Source organism: Cupressus sempervirens, chromosome 1, assembly GCF_028749045.1.
Source record: "Cupressus sempervirens isolate cs-2001-9-10 chromosome 1, ASM2874904v1, whole genome shotgun sequence".
NCBI classification, from domain to species: domain Eukaryota; kingdom Viridiplantae; phylum Streptophyta; class Pinopsida; order Cupressales; family Cupressaceae; genus Cupressus; species Cupressus sempervirens.
Window position 1 is genome coordinate 786,258,368 of NC_143118.1, and position 19,295 is coordinate 786,277,662.

Sequence of the window (19,295 nt, forward strand, 5' to 3'; positions counted from 1 at the left end):
GAATTGTGAAGAATAGAGTATAGTAACCTTATGAAGTAGTGAAGGATTGAGTAAAGCTATAACAAATCGAAGATTAGACCAGAGATTGGAAGGAGGAGATATGTAATAAAAAATTATAAAGCAAACCAAAGGATTAGGTACTGAGTCTATTCTAACAGATTGAATCAGGTCAAATCTCTTAGTAGAGTGATTTTGAAAGACCTTTGTAAATCTCCTAACAGAGCCCTTACATTCATTGTAAGTGAAATTCCTTTAACAAAATGAGACCTAAAAATCTTAAAAATCTTTAGTAGGAAAGACCCCTCATAGAGTAGATCATCAGAAGTGATCAAAATTGTAACCTTGACAAGTTAACTTTATTACTGCAATAGTGAAGATTTGTGGGTGTCATCTCCACCCCATTTTTACTTTCACCTTGGAGGGCTTCTAGGTAACCAAATATTTTATTTCATGTATTTATTTTTCATGGATGTGATTGATAGTTAGATATATTTATTATAAAATTCAATTTTACAAGTTGTGTTATGCATAAACTAAATAGGAGAAGGTCAATATAGTGAATGCAGTAAAGTTATTTTGACAATTGGTATTAGAGCATTGGTTCTCTTGAAGTAAGTCTAACAACTTATGTGTTCAAATCTTGGAGATTGAGGCTTACAAATTAGGAAAGGTTATTAAAAATCAAGTGAAGGACATCCATTTCATACTACAACAACATGAAGTAGCAAGAGAGGAACTAAGGAAATCCCTTAGAAAGAGAAAGGACATGGCTATTAAATAGAATGATGCACTTTATGAAGAAGATGATACTCAAGGATTATTTGACACTAAAAATTATAATGAAATTATTGTAACCATTGCAGATCTAATGGAGAAGAATAGTATCTAGAATGAAGAAGCTAGATGATTGAAAATATAACATGAAATCTAGTTAGTAAGGCTATGTGAAGTGACCAAACGGAAGAAGAAAGTTGAAGAAGACAAAGTTATAGCTATAGAAGATGAAGAACAAATGGATATCGGATTTGAAGAAAGGCCATCAGATGGCAGAAGCTTACAAACACTCAGCTAGACATGATGAATCAACTGGTGCTTACACATTAGTAATTGAATAGGAAATACATGGAGATAGAAAATCTAAGATCACATACTAACCTATTGAGGAATGAGTTAATATATGATAAATAACTTGTGGAAAGGATGAACAATCCCAGTAAAGCATTAAAATACTCTGAAGAACTAATGAAATGACCTAGGTCATCTAGCGACACTTCTCAGCAAGGACATACAAAGGAGCATTCATCTACTAAAGAAGGAGAATCATCCAAGAGTGGAGAGCTAAGGAATACAAAGTGAAAAAGAAAAAATACATGCTATCATTGTGGTAAATTTAGACACACTACAAACACTTGCAAAAGTAAGAATGGTATGCAAAACCCTAAACCTAAGTTTACTGGTTATTGTTTTTACTACAAGAAGAAAGGACATCAAATAAATGAGTGTAGAACAAGAATGAAAAATACCCCTAGATTTGAAGATTATTGTTACAATTGTCAAAAGTTTGAACATAGACCATATGAATGTCGATCATTGGCATAATCCTATTGGACAAATAAGAATGTACCAAAGAAAGTATGTTCTAATTGTCACAAAGTTGGACATGTGAATAAGAACTGCAAGACCCAAGCACTAGTACCGAATAATGAACACAAAAATAAGGGAAAAGTGGATGTTGAACTAACAAAGAAGGAGATGAATCAAACCTAGAAGAAAAAGTGGAAAATGGAGTCAGTGGAACAAATGAAGTTAAGGTGTACCCAATTCAATCAAGAAAGGTACGTAAGGAACTATGTACTTAATGATTTATCTTACATCAGTTCCTAACATAAAATATGCAAAAGTTCATATCTTCATGAGAAAAGATGTAATAAAATAGATCCATTAATAGAATAGTGTAAAATAATTATTTACACAATGCGTGCAAAACACCAGTAAAATTGTCTATATATACTAAGTATTGCAATACAAACCAAGTAACCCAAATAATAGATTAATATGTAGATCGAGTTAGATGGAATAGACTAAGTTGTATAATGGAGATTGAGTTCAAAAGTGTCTATATCGATCGAGATAGCTAGATTCCACCTAACAGAGATTATAATATTAATGGAGACCCTAACTTTAATGAATAAAGGTATATATAAAAAATGTGAAGGTATTTTACACACCTTGCATTCAAATTTTGAGAGCACGGAGCAATTTAATAAGTTAGTGAAGTGATTCCAAAGGTGATTCGAAGTGAATTAGTAGTGAAAGAGAAATCAAGCATTGATCTTTAGTTGTGTTGAATAGTTCAGAAAGAAATTTTTTAGAACCCTAACAAGTGAATATGCCATCTTCATCATCTGTAGTGAAGAATCAAGGAGTAGAGGTAAGCAATGTTCAATTGGTGATGAGCGACACTTTTCCTCCACCTAAGTTTTGTGCTATTCTAGATTTTTCTATGAAATGAGATTCAATGTGTGTGCTTTCATGGATACCACCTATGGTTATTATGATACATGATGTATGGAGCTACTACATATGAAAAATTAGTGAAGTTGGTGACTATGATATTTTTATGGCATACGAGAAATTATGAGATGAGGGTATACTGGGTGAACCCACAATAGTTGGTTACACTTTTTTGGAGGAAGAAATCCCCCAAAAAAGCATGCATGGGAAAAATCATTGAAAGAGTTTTGATAGAAACGAGTTTCTATCCAAACTTTATAGTTTCTATCGAAACAAATTATATGCTCAGTTTTGATCGAAACTAAAATATTGTGCTAGTTTTGATCGAAAATAAGCAAGAAGTTTCGATCGAAACTAAGCAAGAAGTTTCGATCGAAACTAAGAAAAAATATGCTTTAAAAAATAGAATGCACCAAACGCTAAGCCGCGCAAGACAAAGGGGGCCCAAGCTTTTTTCTAGTCATTATTTCGATTGAAACAAGAAGACTGACTGGCATCCATCCCATCAACTATCCGAAAAGGTACAAAATACTTGTTTTTTCCCTTCTTATGTTGTTTCAGTTAAAATTTATGTATTTTTAGTATTTAAATATATGTTTCTTTGTATATTTTATTGTTTTTAATGTATGCACTTTGTGTGTGTGTGTGTATACACATGTATTGTGTGTATATATACACATGCATATATATGTATGATATGTATATGCATATATATATATATATGTGCATATACACATGATATGTACATATATATGCATATACAAATGATATGTATATATATGTGTATATGTGCATATATATACACATATCACATGTGAAATGTAGATATGCATATACACATGATATGTATATGTACATATATATGCACATACACATGATATGCATATATATATATATATATATATATATATATATAGATATATATATACACACACATATATATATATATACATATATATATATATATACATATACATATATATATATACATATATATATATATACATACATATATATATATACATATATACATATATATACATATATATATATACATATATATATATATATATACATATATATATATATACATATATATATATATAGATATATATATATAGATATATATATATATATATATATACATATATATATATATACATATATATATAGATATATATATATACATATATATATAGATATATATATATATATAGATATATATATAGATATATATATATATATAGATATATATATATATAGATATATATATATATATAGATATATATAGATATATATATATATATACATATATATATATATATATATATATATATATATATATATATATATATATATATATATATATATATGCATATACACATGATATGTATATTTGCACATATCACATGTGTGTGTATGCATATATATATGTATATATCCTAATGCTATCACTCACCATAATACTAAATCATTTTCCTAATCGTAACATTAATTTTAACCATATCCTAAAACCTAAACCTAACCCTAACTATAACTATATCTCCAACTTAAGGATGACCCTATATATAATTATATCTTCAACCAAAAATATAACGTTAACATTAAGTATGAAACAAATAATAACCTCAACTCTAGACCCTTACTATAATATTTATCCTAACCCTTAGGCTAACCTCAACCATAAATAAACCCTAAGTACACTCTAACTATTTTACCTAATCTAAACTCTAAAACTAGCCATAACCATAACCTTTAAAAAGATCTCTAACACTAATTCTAACTTCAACTATAAGCTTTACTCCAATTCTAATCATAACTGAAATGCTAACCCTAATTTTTTAAAACCCCAATCTAATTATTTCTCTAACCTAAGATGATGCTACAATTAACTATACATCACTAATCCAAACCCTTACCATGGTGTAAAACCTCAACCATAAAGCCTAATGTTGACCCTAGCCATAACCCAAACATAAAACCTAGGTATTTCATTTTAACCCAAACCCTATTCATGACCAACCATGATGTAAACCCTAACCTTAACCTCAAATAATATTTTCAAACTATATCTAAACCTCAACCCAACCAAATTCTAATTCTCTCCCTAACTAAGAGATAATATAAACACTAATCGAAACCCTATCCCTAATCAAAGCCATAACTCTAACCCTACATGGTGCATTATATGAATCCTAACATTGGCCTTTATTGTAGCCTTAACCATAAACCTTGACCTTAACTACAATCTTAATCATAACCAAAGTTACACTATCAATAATCTTAAGAAAAGTATTTCTCTAACCTAATAATAATTCTAAACCTATCTATATCACTAATACAAAACCTAACCCAAACCTTAATCATGATGTTAAACCTGACCTTGACACTAAAGCTTAATATTAGTAGTAACACTTACGCTAGCCATCCCCAAACCCCAAACCTAACTATATTTTTATTCCAACATTTAAATCTAATTTTCTAACCATGATTTAAAAAACCACACCATAACCTCAATGCAAAAACCTAAACCTAAACTTTATCCTAGTATGTGTGTGTGTGTGTATGTGTGCGCGCGCACGTGCATATATAGATCTATATGCATATACATATCATGTGTATATGCATATATACATACATACATACATACATACATACATACATACATACATACATACATACATACATACATACATACATACATACATACATACATACATACATACATACATACATACATACATACATACATACATATATATATATATATATATATATATATATATATATATATATATGCATATTTACTTCATGGACCTAAATTACACTTAACAAGTTTATGTGCACATGTATGTCTAAAACCTTTGAACATTCAATCTAACTTAGATAGAAATATAACTTGCACACATAGTTCTTAAAAGGTCCTTGAGTTACAAACATTATATATAACAACATGTGTGTTTTAAAATTTAGTTTTTTTAAGGTACATGTTCATTTATGTTTTAGGACTTCTATATATATGTACACATGTACATACATTTAATTTTATTAAAACAATTTAGATTTTTTTTAATTTTGTTAAATTGTACATGTATGTTAATATAAATTTCAAGTTTATTAAATTTCATACATTTTAATTTAAATTTTCAGGTTTACACATTATACACGCACCTATATACATTGACACATGGCTGATCAACAACCTTCTATCACCCCTGAGCAGCCTGTCCCCCTCGAGCAGCACCTGCGTAGCCTATCCCAGGCCCTGAGAAATAACCTGTCCCCCCTGAGTAGCATCATGTCCCCCATGATTAGCTACCTATCCCACCTTAGGAGCTCTATGATCGCACTAACAAGGAGATTCATAGACTTTAGGAATCCGTGACTAGTGGAACATGCTCTAGTGTCTATAGTGGTACATGCCAGAGTATCTTACATAGCCTGACATTTATTCGAGATGAGATTCATGGCCCTGCCCCATATTCTGCACAGACTATACAGACTATCCTTGACAGTAAGAGACGAGAGGTCTTCTCTAGTCTTTCACTCCAGCAGGTACAAGGCTTGGTGCCCAAAGATGTCCTGAAGAGGGAATGTTTCCCTCATTGTCTTTCCCAAAAGTATGTGAAGGGGTATTCTCCCCTTAAGTGTACAGATCCACAGATGGTTGCATTGATATACCCATGCTTCCTTACTACCCATGGTTGTTATCCAAATAACGACCAAATTCCACTCTATTTTTCCTGGCAGCTTTATGCAAAGGTTCGCTTATGCAAGGCACTAAACTACATAGATTTGCTAGGACATTTAGGATAGGGGTCTGGTAGATTGGCTGATAGGCATCTAGGTCATCCCCCACTAGCACATAGATTGATTGTCCAAGAGAGGGCACCTGCTATTTCCCCTATGTTAGGTCCATCGGCTGATGAGGCCATGTGTAGCACTCAGTTACATGGGGTCATTCAGGGAGTTGGAGAGATTGCAGCAGCTGTCAAATCTATTTTGAGTGATGAGGATGGTTAATATTTGATGTCTCGTTAGCATTCCAAATCATCATCCTATGCTTCATCTTCAGGAGACTTGTATAGTGCAGAAGGCATCCCTTCAGTGGCTAGCTTAGAGGGTCTCACTAGAGTGTTGGCATGAGATACTATGATTGGTCTGGCTAAGGATCTATTAGATACATATAGATTTGTATCAGAGCATCTAGGCATACCCATATCAGATGTTCAAGATCGTGTCCATGGTAGTACTAGGACACATCCTCAACCATATTCCTTTTATCGACCAAGTAGTGGTCATGGTGGTAGTGCACTTGATGATCCACCTACTGACCACTCTTTTGCTCCAGAGAGACATATACATACCACAAACCCTTCAGCCAATGTTACAGGGTAGGCTCGGAGTTCAGATGTGGACCTTAATGATGTTGATTTGAGCTTGTCGACCATAGGATGGATGGACTTGTTGACACGTGATGGTTCTACTTCTATGCCATCTTATCTACATAGTCCAATTGGCTCATCATTATTAGGACGTGTGCCAGTCACCAGTCATGAGGCTTGCATAGATTTAGAGATGGACCTTGATGCTACATAATGAAATTTGGATGCATTAGTGGACACAATCAATGCTAGGTAGTCTGAGTATTATCAGATGCCACCATCTACATAGGTAATTTTATTTTTTGTTCATGTTAAAATTTCAATCATTTGAAACTAATTTAATTTACACATGTGCATGCATGCACATGTATGTATATCGTGCATGTAGATTTATAATCATAGAGAAATTTTAATTTGATGTGTTGCATGTGCACATGTACAATGTAGGGGGACATGCCTCCTTTTACTCTAGCTTTGATGCTAGATCGTGTACATCATCAAGACTCATTGGATGATGTTAGTAGTGGACAGGTAATGTTTATTTATGTTTTGATTATGTGTACATGTATTTCAATATCACTTTCTCTTGATTAAATGTATGTATGTATTGATATCACTTTCTCTTAAATGTATATATAGGGATCAACACATCCTAGTGAGCACATTGATAGTCAATCTTTAGACTGCATTGTGAGGAGGCATGGCAATGATAGTCCTGCACCTGATGATCTATAGTTTTTTTAATCTAGATGATTTGTTCTAGACTTTCATCTAGAGAGAAATTCATATATTAGATAGACACTTTATATACACACATGCATGTTATATTTATATTTGATTTGATATAGATGTACCTAGATCTGCATGTCTACATGTGTGCATGCTATTTATATTTGATATTATCTTCTGATAGATCTCTAGATAGATACATGTTTTTGTTATTTTTTCTCGAGATAATTGATACATGTTACATTATGTTGTGGAATCTAATACATTATAGATCTAGATCTAGTATATTATAAATTGTTTCTAGAAGATATGTAAGTAATTTATTTAGATATGTACACATGTAATATATTGATTAAATATAAATATATATATATATATATATATAGTTCATGTAATTTAAATGTCTAGTAATATATCATGTATTAAATGTTCAAGTATCAGGTAATCAATTGTACATAATTCCTAACTTGAGTAAATCTATAGAACTCATCCCTTTTATTTGTACACATATCCTAGAATTTTATCCTCTTAAGCCCAATGCTCTAATTCAAGTCCAACTTAAAACATGTACATGTTCAAATTTAGTTAAACAAATATCAATTTGAACTTGAAAGTTCACATGTCAAGTAATTAGTTAAATCGAAAGCTCACATGTCCTAAAATTGAAAGCACATGTCCTAATTAGTTAAATTGAAAGCATACATGTGTCTTAAAATTGACAAGTTAATTGAAATAGAGAGTTCAATATATAATAGAAAGTTAAATGAATTCAAGACATTGAATTAAAAATGAAAGAGTAAAAGTTCAATTTAGAAAATTAGTTATTCCACCAAATTTCAAATTGATCAAATGATTGTTCAACCAAATTTCAAACTGTTCTTAAGTTACATTTCAAATTTTAATCATAGTGAAATTTTAATTTGTACACATATCCTAGAATTTTATCCCCTTAAGCCCAATGTTCTAATTCAAGTCCAACCTAAAACATGTACATGTTCAAAATTTAGTTAAACAAATCACAATTTGAACTTGAAAGCTCACATGTCCTGAAATTGAAAGCTCACATGTCAAGTAATTAGTTAAATTGAAAGCTCACATGTCCTAAAATTGAAAGCACATGTCCTAATTAGTTAAATTGAAAGCGTACATGTGTCCTAAAATTGACAATTTAAATGAAATATAAAGTTCAATATAATTAATTTTATAGACCCCTAATTTCATCCCCTTAAGACAAGTGGTGTTTGAATTTCCTTTTTGTCAAGGTGCACATGTCAGGTAATTAGTGTATACACATACATATAAGTTCACAATTTCTATAATTAGTTACTTTATGACAATTTGAATTCAAGACATTGTGTTAAAAATGAAAGAGTAAAGTTGAATTTAGAAAAATAGTTAGTCCACCAAATTTCAAATTGATCAAATGATTGTTGAACCAAATTTCAAATAGTTTGAACCAAATTTCAAATTGTTCTTGAATTACATTTCAAATTAGGAGTTGTTTCTCTCTCATATCAAGTGGATCAGCTCATTCTTGGATAACATTTAATATTTTCTCATGATCATCAATATGGAGCCTCCACTTACGTATTCCAGGTCCTTTGACTGGATAAAGAGTTAGACTAGTGGCAATAACATGGTTACTATATTGATATACCTTATTGTTAGGTTGATAATCGATGAAATGAATCCCATTTTTAAGTACTTTTCTTTGCTTCAAATATGTTCCCTATACAACAATAGAACCTGCACATGTACACATTTAAAAAATACATCAATCTTGAATTTATGTCAAAGAATTTGAATTCATAAAAAACATAGCTACTTGACATACATGTACATAATTCAACTATATACTAGCCTGTGGGAAAAATAATTTCATCACTTATTTCAGTCTTTGTTAGCTTCTCTCTTTCCATGGTGCAACGTAATAAATAGTAGCTAACACCTTCTACATTTTCCGATTCTGCCATGACTGTAAAAACATTTACTACACAAACTTATATATGTCAAAATTTTGGATACATGTCATGTACATAAGTACATATATATAATAAAAATTAACCAAAGTTATGAAAAATTTATACATACATACATAATCTAGGTATATATATAGTTCATACATACCAACTCTGATCAATCCTAAAATATGGTTATAATCACTAGAAATCAATGGAATATCATCATAGTTTTCGTCCTCAAACTCATTCGTATTAATAACATCTAGTGGCACCAAAGTCCATTCACCCACATATCCAAATTCTTGATTAATGCAACCATCATAGTCTTCATCAATACAATTAGGACAAAAACATGAGTATTCTCTTATGTAAAATGACCACACATTACTATTTGTACTCATAACTAAATGCAAAGATCGTTTCTTCTCTACCCTCTTGCATGCATGCATTGATCTTCTATCAACACCTAAATGTACACAAGGTCCATAATTTAGTTAGAGATCGTCTAAGGTAACATATTAAATATAAATTTAATATTCAATTAAAAAATATGAACAAATTAGTTTATATATACCAGATACCTCCCAAAACACTCTAAATGGCATGACTCGATCCGCTTGTGATGGTGTTATCTATATTTTTTGGCACCAAAACATGTGTTTTGCACCACTCAACCACATCATGAGCATTATTAATGTGATATATCCTTTATAGTCCATTTGATACTTTCTTAAAGCATGTTTGATACAAGCTCCTGCACCATCATGCTCACCTTTTCCATATCCACTCTAAAAAAAACTCCAAATGTGTGGTATATTAAGGTATCAATGATATCTACATAATGCATAAAATGGTCTAGCTGATTTAAATTTTGCTGCACATCCATTTGACCATACAAAATGTTTTTCTATTTTAATGGTTTTTTTTCAAATATTCAAAAAATGTCTTAAGACAATGTTACACAAAATGTGTGTCATGTTCTTTGTCATCACTAATGTAAAAGTGATACTCTTTTTTAATGACTTATGCTTGATCTGTACTTTCCACACCATCTAGATCAATTTGTGCATGTCGATAAGACACTTGAACCATAATAGTAACTTGCTCTGTATAGTAGTATTCTGCTTGAAGTTGTTTGTGAGATACAAAAGAGTAATTCTTTGCAAAGTCAACAATAGATAGAATTATTTCGAGTGGGAAAGTTTCTCTTAGTGTTTGAAATTTTTCTTCTTGCCACTTAGCAAAGAATGCATGGCGTATATATGGTTTGATCAATTTACAAAAATTTGACATAAATTCTCCAACCGATATCTCATCCTCTACATATTCTAACCTTGTTGATTCTTTTCCAGCTTTTGTTTCTGACTTTATGTACTTATATCTCTTACATGTTACCATCCTTGTCATAGTAGTATCTTCTTCTCTCAAAGGAAATTTAGTCAAGTTACCACATGTTTCACAAGTTCCTCTTATGCAATCTATTTCACCTATTGCACAATCATTTGGTTTGTCACATAAGATTGATGTTATGAATTGACTCGGTCGTTTAGGAAAAATATTTTGAGAAGTTCCACCACTTTCTTCTATCATCTTTCGAAACCCTTCATAGTACAAATCAAATTCAACATGATATCAAAAACAACATGTTTCAAAAAAAATTTTTATCTTCACAAAATAGGGCTTCAATCTTTCAAACATTGTTTGTTCAATCTTTATGTTAGTATTTAAATTACAAAATGAGAGGTACAATTCATGTTGAGTGACATCCAACCAATGTTTTGCATGTTGAATATATTCCTTATGTCCAATCCGAGTTGCTTGATGATATCTCTTCTATTTGGTGAAGGATGAGTATTATCAATCCAAAATTGAATAACTAAGTTCTTAAGTGTTTCCCCAATCCTGTCAGATCGAGGAGCTCTACACTTTAGTGCCCAATTGCCTTCTAATGTACTATCATTCAAATTGTTTCTCCTTTTTAGATAATTTAGTACTATCTTCCGAGTATACCCAAAATGAGATGATAATGAAGAGATCTGTTTATTTTGGGATGTTTTCTTATTTAAAATAGATGTCAATATCACTCTTCGTGCAATGGATTTATTTGCAAATCTATTTTTTTTTCCCAATGGAATGTAACCCTTCCTTAACACTTTCAAAAATATATTTTTCTAGTTTAGAAGTCCTCCTCTTTTTTATACTTGTATCTATACCCAATAGTCTCAGTGGCTCTTTTAATTCATCTTTAAGAAGTGAAATTGATAATAGTTGAGTTTTCTCCACTGTTGATAGATTCTCAAATTGTGCAATTATGTCTTTAGACTTTTTATTCAATTTCCTCTTCGTAGTATGTGTAGGTTGATTAGCATATTCTCTCAATTTTTCCACATCCATTTCAATTAAATGATCTATGTTTCTATGATTAATTTTTCTCTTCAATCTTTGAGCTAGATTATCATTCTCATTTGTTGTTTGATCTCAGGCTACACAAGAAGAAATGAAACAAAGTCTTAAGATACAATCTCTTTAGGGGACATATATGTATACATATATACATGTTTAACTTGAGTGAAATATTATGTACTTGATTAAATTATCTAACCTTCAGATGGTCCTTCTTCAATATCCATTGCTTCATCTTCAATTTCCTCATGTCCAACATTTTCATCATCTACTAGAGTTGCACGTGCATGATATAACAAATAAAATCAAGTAAGTTTATAAGGGGAAATATCGCTTGCTAAATTTAAAAATTAAAGATATAAAGTTTGATAGAGACTTAGAAATATAGAGAGATCTATATTATATACTTGCAAGAGATGGACATGTACCTATTTGAACTTGGGATGAACCTTCTCCAATGTCGGTATGTTGTCCTAGTTGACTACGTCCTAAATAAATTCATTTATTTAAATTTAATCATAATCTAATAAACCTTAATGGACTATAAATTATTAACATAATTGAATAAACAAGGTAATTCCATGCTAAATAAACTCATAATTTAAATTTATTCATAATGTAATATTTACCCTAAGGACTAAATATGGACATAATTGAATAAACCCTAATGGCCTAAATATGAACATAATTTCAAATAAACTCTTAATATTAAGTTAATAGTAATTATGCTAATTTAAGATAAATATCATATTGCTAATTGGATTTAAACCCTAATCCTAACTAAATAAACTAATTAATTACATTGGAAAAAAGATTGTGCATGTGAACATAATCTAAGATAGTATCTTGCTAGCATTTTTCGATGATTTTCATCTTCTTGTTCCTTAGTTCTTCTTCATGCATATTTACTTGCTCTTTTATCTTTATTGCCCATGTCGTAAATTCTTCCTGCAAAATTCAAAAATAGGTTGAAGTTTGTCAAATATTTCTTTCTTCCCAATTCAAAAGCCAATAACTTGATTTCGCATAAATGTAAATTGAAAAAAATGAAACTCATATTTATAAAAAACAAAATTCTTTAAAAAAACAACCTTATTAGACGACTAGGGAAAAACCCCTAGGGGCCGACTAGAGAAACACCCCTAGGGGTGGACTTAGTACTAAAGGATGAGTTTAAATTTGTTGAGAGGAAAGGGTTAACTCATGCCCTAGATTTTTCAAGGAATTTTAACATTGAATGGATTAAAGTGACTCTAAGAAAAATTCATGACATGAAGCTATTCTTATAAAATAGGCCTATAGAGATTTTGAAGAAGCTAATTCATAATGTTACCAGGTATCCAATGATGGATAAGAAGAAGATGATGCATTACCTAAGCAAAGAAGAAATTGAGGCTAATACAAAAGCTGATTGGAATGGATGAGGATTATCTATTTCAACCATTATAGATCCAATGATTGAGTTTTTTGTGATAGTTATCTCTCATGTAAATTTTATCAATTGAGTAGACTAGATAGCATGCCTTGTATGACAGTTGACCAAGCATGAAAAATTGTGATGAAGCATAAGGAATATGATATTGTTGAGTTGTAGAGGTCACAATTGGCAAAGAACCCGACATCAATCTGGGAGGTGAAGAATTTTATGTGTATGTTTTGATCACTAACTATATGCATTTTCCTTTATGTTCAGAATTATTTTCTTGCTACTGGAAATGTTGTTTGGGAGCAAGGAAAACTAGTTACAAAATAGATTAGTGAGTACTGTTGTCACAAAATTCTGCACCCCTTCCTAAGGTATGACCCTCAAGAGACCTTGTGCAACATGGAAATGACCTTCAAGTATGGGAATTACACTTTGAGGTCAAATCTTTAGAGAAAGCTTATTTCCCTACTATCAGGATGCACCTAACTACTACTAGGAAGAAAAAGGGAGAAAGAGAACTATAAGAAAATGTAGAAATAGAAAACGGAGGTGATGCATCGAGATAGAATGTGTTTACAACTCTATCCATGGATGTACAACACATCAATGAAAAGTCCAAATACACATATCTTAACTCTATTCTATTTTCGAGAACTCACATACAAGTTTGGAACTAATCAAGTGTTGAAAGGAAAGACATCTTCACATATACAATATAACCATCAGTGGTTTGAACACAACATACAAACCTTAAAACTAGAAAGAAACACTCACCAAAAGGCAAGATACATGCACAATTGATGAATGGAAAGAATAGGTAAAGAAGGAAAACAATTTCATTAATGGAAGGAAAGTAATTACATAGTATAATGTTGCTGCAAAAAATGCAGATAGAGAAGAACCCAGAAAAACTATTTATAGTTATCTTTCAAAGAGTTTAGGTATAACTCAAATCTAAGCTATGAAGTTCAAACCCCAACCCTAGCTGGAGTCAAGTTGTAGAGAGAAGCAATAAATGAATATCAAATCTATATTTGATCATGAAATACAATATGCTATAGAAGTGATAGGAAGGGAAAAACAAATGCACCTAGCTGTAAGAAATCAAATCCCATGAGATTTGATCATTAAAATCATTAAGAAGGCATGGAGATGCATAGATGTCATGCAAAAAAGGCCAAATAATGTCATTCAGCATTAAAGAAATGATCCTTGTAATGTGCCATGGCCACAACAAATAAATCTAGACCACTATCAAAAAATGCAGAATGGGATAACATCCAAGTTAACCTACCACAAAAATTTCATGGCTAACCCAAATAAGATGAGCCACTAATGTATATCTTCTTTTAAATATAGATGACCAAGATGTTGCAAAAATCTCCCCAATAGATGAATAGAACCCAACCGTAGATCAAGATCTTCTTCAAAAGAATAGATAGCCCAGATTCATCTATAAAAAATACAAAGATCTATAGCCCAACACAAGAAAGATCCACCACATGGCATGAATCTATTGATCAACACATTTCTTGAATGTTTGGATGAAGAGGCAGTAGCGATTTCGTAATTTTTCAAAAGCAAAAAGGTAAGCCTTCCAAAGAAGTGAATTTCACTATTTTGGAAAGAGTAAAAATGTCATTCTCTGAAATGTAGAAAATGGTTAACGCAAAATGTTAACCCTAGTGGAAAATGTGCCTTAACTTGCAACTCAACACATGAAGGAAAAATGAGCGAACTCAACCAAAGAACAAACTGAGCTAGCTTAGCACATGAAGGAACTGAGCCAACTCAACTCATGAAAAGACTGAGTTAACACTAGATGTTAACCCTACCAAAAAGTGTGTTAACCCACATCAAAGAATCCAACCCATTAAAGATCTCTCAAATTGGTTATCCATGATGGGCTGAATGTGGGGTTAAAATGGCCAACAAGTACATAATGCATTTGGGAGAAAATTTTTGAGATGTTATGGATAAGTATTTTGAGGAATTCATACTTGAAAGATGAGAAAGAGAATGGGTATTTTGGCATCATTCATCATGAAGCACTATAATGATGTAGGCTTTCTGGTAAACACAGATAATAAATCTAAATTAGTAGTTAAGCCTAAGAAACCATGGCCTAAACCCTTTGATTATGAGATCAAAGTTGATAATGTTGGTGCAAGTATCAAGACATTACCAAAGAAGAAAATTGATGTAGAAGTAGAGCCATTTGGGAAGTTTGAAGAAGAAAAGGCTAGAATTATAGTTGACATCACAATTGCTTCTACAGACAAGAAGAGAAAGAAAATGATTGAAGACCTAGAAGAGAATCTAGGCATAGAAGGAAAAGGAAAAGAACCTTTGATGCTAACTCAAGGTCTAGGACAACATAATGAAATGATAATGGTGATGAGGAAGAGGAAGGAAGTGAAGAGAAAAAGGGAAAATTATTAAAAATGGATTGATACAAGTATAAGAATGTGTTCAATCATTTTTTTTTATCACTGATGTCAAACCTGCTACTTGCTGGTAAGACAACTACTTAGTTGATTTGAGTACTATCAATTGTTTGGTTGTAATATTCACTCTATATATTATGATAAATAGGTATTCAATCTCTAAATATTAGATGTAGTTTGGAATGTGGTGGCCTAGATTTGATTATCTAGGCCGATAGGAAGATATCAGAGATGAGATGAATAAGACAATAAATTAGTGGTTTGAACACAACATAAAAACCTTAAAACTAGAAAGAAACACTCACCAAAAGGCAAGATACATCCATGATTGATGAATGGAAAGAATAGATAAAGAAGGAAAACAATTTCATTAATGGAAGGCAAGTAATTACATAGCATAATGTTGTTGTAAAAAATGTAGACAGAGAAGAACCCAGAAAAAGTATTTACAACTATCTTCTAAAGAGTTTAGGTATAACTCAAATATAAACTAGGAAGTTCAAACCCCAACCCAAGGTGGAGTCAAGTTGTAGAGAGAAGCAATAAATGAATATTAGATCTATATCTGATCGTGAAATACAATCTACTATAGAAGTGATAGGAAGGGGAAAACAAAAGCACCTAGTTGAAAGAAATCAAATCCCATGAGATTTGATCATTACAATCATTAAGAAGGCATGGAGATGCATAAATGCCATGCAAAAAAGGCCAAAGAATGTCATTCAACATTAAAGAAATGATCCTTGTAACGTGCCATGGCCGCAACAAATAAATCTACACCACTGTCAAAAAATGCGGAATGTGATAACATCCAAGTTAACTTGCCACAAAAATTTCAAGGTTGACGTATATAAAATAAATATGATTTCCCCAAATAAGATGAGCCACTGATGTATATCTTCTTTTAAATATAGATAGCTAAGATGTTGCAAAAATCTCCCCAACAGATGAATAAAATCCAATCGTAGATCTAGATCTTCTTCAAAAGAACAGATAGCCCAGATTCATCCATAAAAGATACAAAGATCTATAGTCCAGCACAAGAAAGATCCACTACATGGCACAAATTTGTTGATCGACACATTTCTTGAATATTCAGATAAAGAGGTAGTAACAATTTTGCAATTTCACAAAAGCAAAAAGGTAAGCCTTCCAAAATAGTGAATTTCACTATTTTAGAAAGAGCTAAAATGTCATTCTCTAAAATGGAGAAAATGGTTAACACAAAATCTTAACCCCAGCATAAAATGTGCATTAACTTGCAAATTAGCACATGAAAGAAAAATGAGCCAACTTGGCCAAAGAACAAACGTAGCTAGCTTGGCACCTGAAGGAACTGAGCCAACTCGGCCCATGAAGAGACTGAGTTAACACCATATGTTAACCTTACCAAAAGGTGTGTTAACCCACATCAAAGAATCCAACTCATTAAAGTGTTGGATACAATTGTTAATTGTGTATTGTCTTTGATGTTACACAAATGTCATATCAATCATCAGGCAGAGTTTACCGAGCTCAGATGGTCAGCAAAGCAATTTATAGTGACTACCGAGCATTCCTGAACATTACACAGAAAGTTAGCTCTTACCAAGCTCACTCGAGCATCAAAGAACTTTTTAGTAGAAAGTTAATGTTAATCGAGCTCCCAAGAGCTCACTCGGTAAGCAAAGGAAAGTTAGCTTTTACCGAGCTCACTCGGTAAGTGAAGGAAAGTTAGCTTTTACTGAGCTCACTCGATAAGTGAAGGAAAGTTAGCTTTTACCAAGCTCAATCGGTAAACAAAGGAAGGACAATATTTATTGAGTTAACTCGGTCTCCAAAAGAAGTTGCAAAGTTCACAGTGTTTACCAAGCTTCACTTGGCTAACACTAGGGAAACCATTTTGGAATAGTGGTCACTGTGCTGGGTCGGGCAGTGAAGGATTTTTCTAAAGAATTAAGTTTAACTGTTTTGTGCAGCCGACTAATTTTATGTTTTTCAGTTGTTGTAACTTGTAATTGAGCCGAATTGACAATCTGTAAGGTATATATGAAAGGTCAAGTTGTGAATTCAAATGATGTAGAAAAGTGTGGATGCATAAAAGTGCAAATAAGAAAATATATGAGAAAATGTTGAGGAAAGATTAGATATCCCTATGAAGCTGCCAAGTTGCATTTGATCAGTGAGAATCTAGTGAAGCAGAACAAAGATCTGTGTTCAGTAAAGATAAGTTGCATATATTTCAGATCACTTCATTGTTGCTTTCTAATCATTGTAACAATGATTCAAAATCTCTTAACAGAGTTGGTTTGATAGCCATTTTGTAAATCCTCTAACAAGGTGACAATTCAGTTGAATTGTTTTAAAAACCTCTGAGAAGGCCACTTCTAACAAGGTGATCAAATCCTCTAATAGGGTCACACCTAACAGTGTGTTTTGTAACCTTTAATAGGGTTGGCTCCTAACAGGGCTAACTTCAGAAGAGTGAAAATTGGCAACTAGTTAATTGGTGGTTTCTTCCAAATTGGGTTTCCACGTTAAATCTAGTGTCTCTTGTGTTCATGTTATTTCTTTATGCATGCATGTTAATCACTTTAAATGCTTAATAAAGTTAACAGAACATCTATCAAGTTTCAACATTTATTTGTGTGGTTACCGAGTGTCAGTAGCAGCTGTATTTTAAGACATCTAAGGATCTGTAGATTTATTTTTGTGATAATTGATTCACCCCTCCCCTCTCAGTTACTCCATCTCTATTTCCAACAATTGGTATCAGAGATTTTGGTGCTTGCAGGATAAGATGTCAAGGATCTAAGCCAAAGATCAGGATGTCTTACAAAAGGGAAATCCCAAGACTTAACAGAAATAACTTCTCAGCATGGAAAGGACTGATGAGACTTCACCTAGCATCCATTGGTGATACAGGACTGAAGTACCTTGATGAAAAATATTTAGAACCAACTGGTACACTATCTGTCAATGATATTGCTAAAAAGAAGACTCACAACATTATAATGATAGATATAGCATCTGCTCTGAGTTATGAAAAATTTGATGATATCAAGGACTGCAAATCTACTTTTGAAATGTGGGAAAAGCTAAAAGAGATCTATGGAGAAGATGATAATGTTAGAAGAGCCAAAGCAGAAAGTCTAAGAGGACAATTTGATCAAATGAGGATGAGAGAGGATGAAAAAATTGCAAAATATGTTGAAAGAGTTAAAGCATGTGTCAGTGCAATCAAAGCTTCTGGAGGAGATATCAGTGAAGAGATAGTTATAAGTAAAGTTCTCAGAACTCTACTTCCCATTTATGCAATCAGAGTTTTTGCAATTTAGGAAAGAAGATGTGAAGCAAATCATAAGATAAATCTAGAAGCTATAGTTGGAAGATTGACTGCATTTGAATTGGACAACTTTGATAACTATGTTCCAACTTCCAAGAACATTGA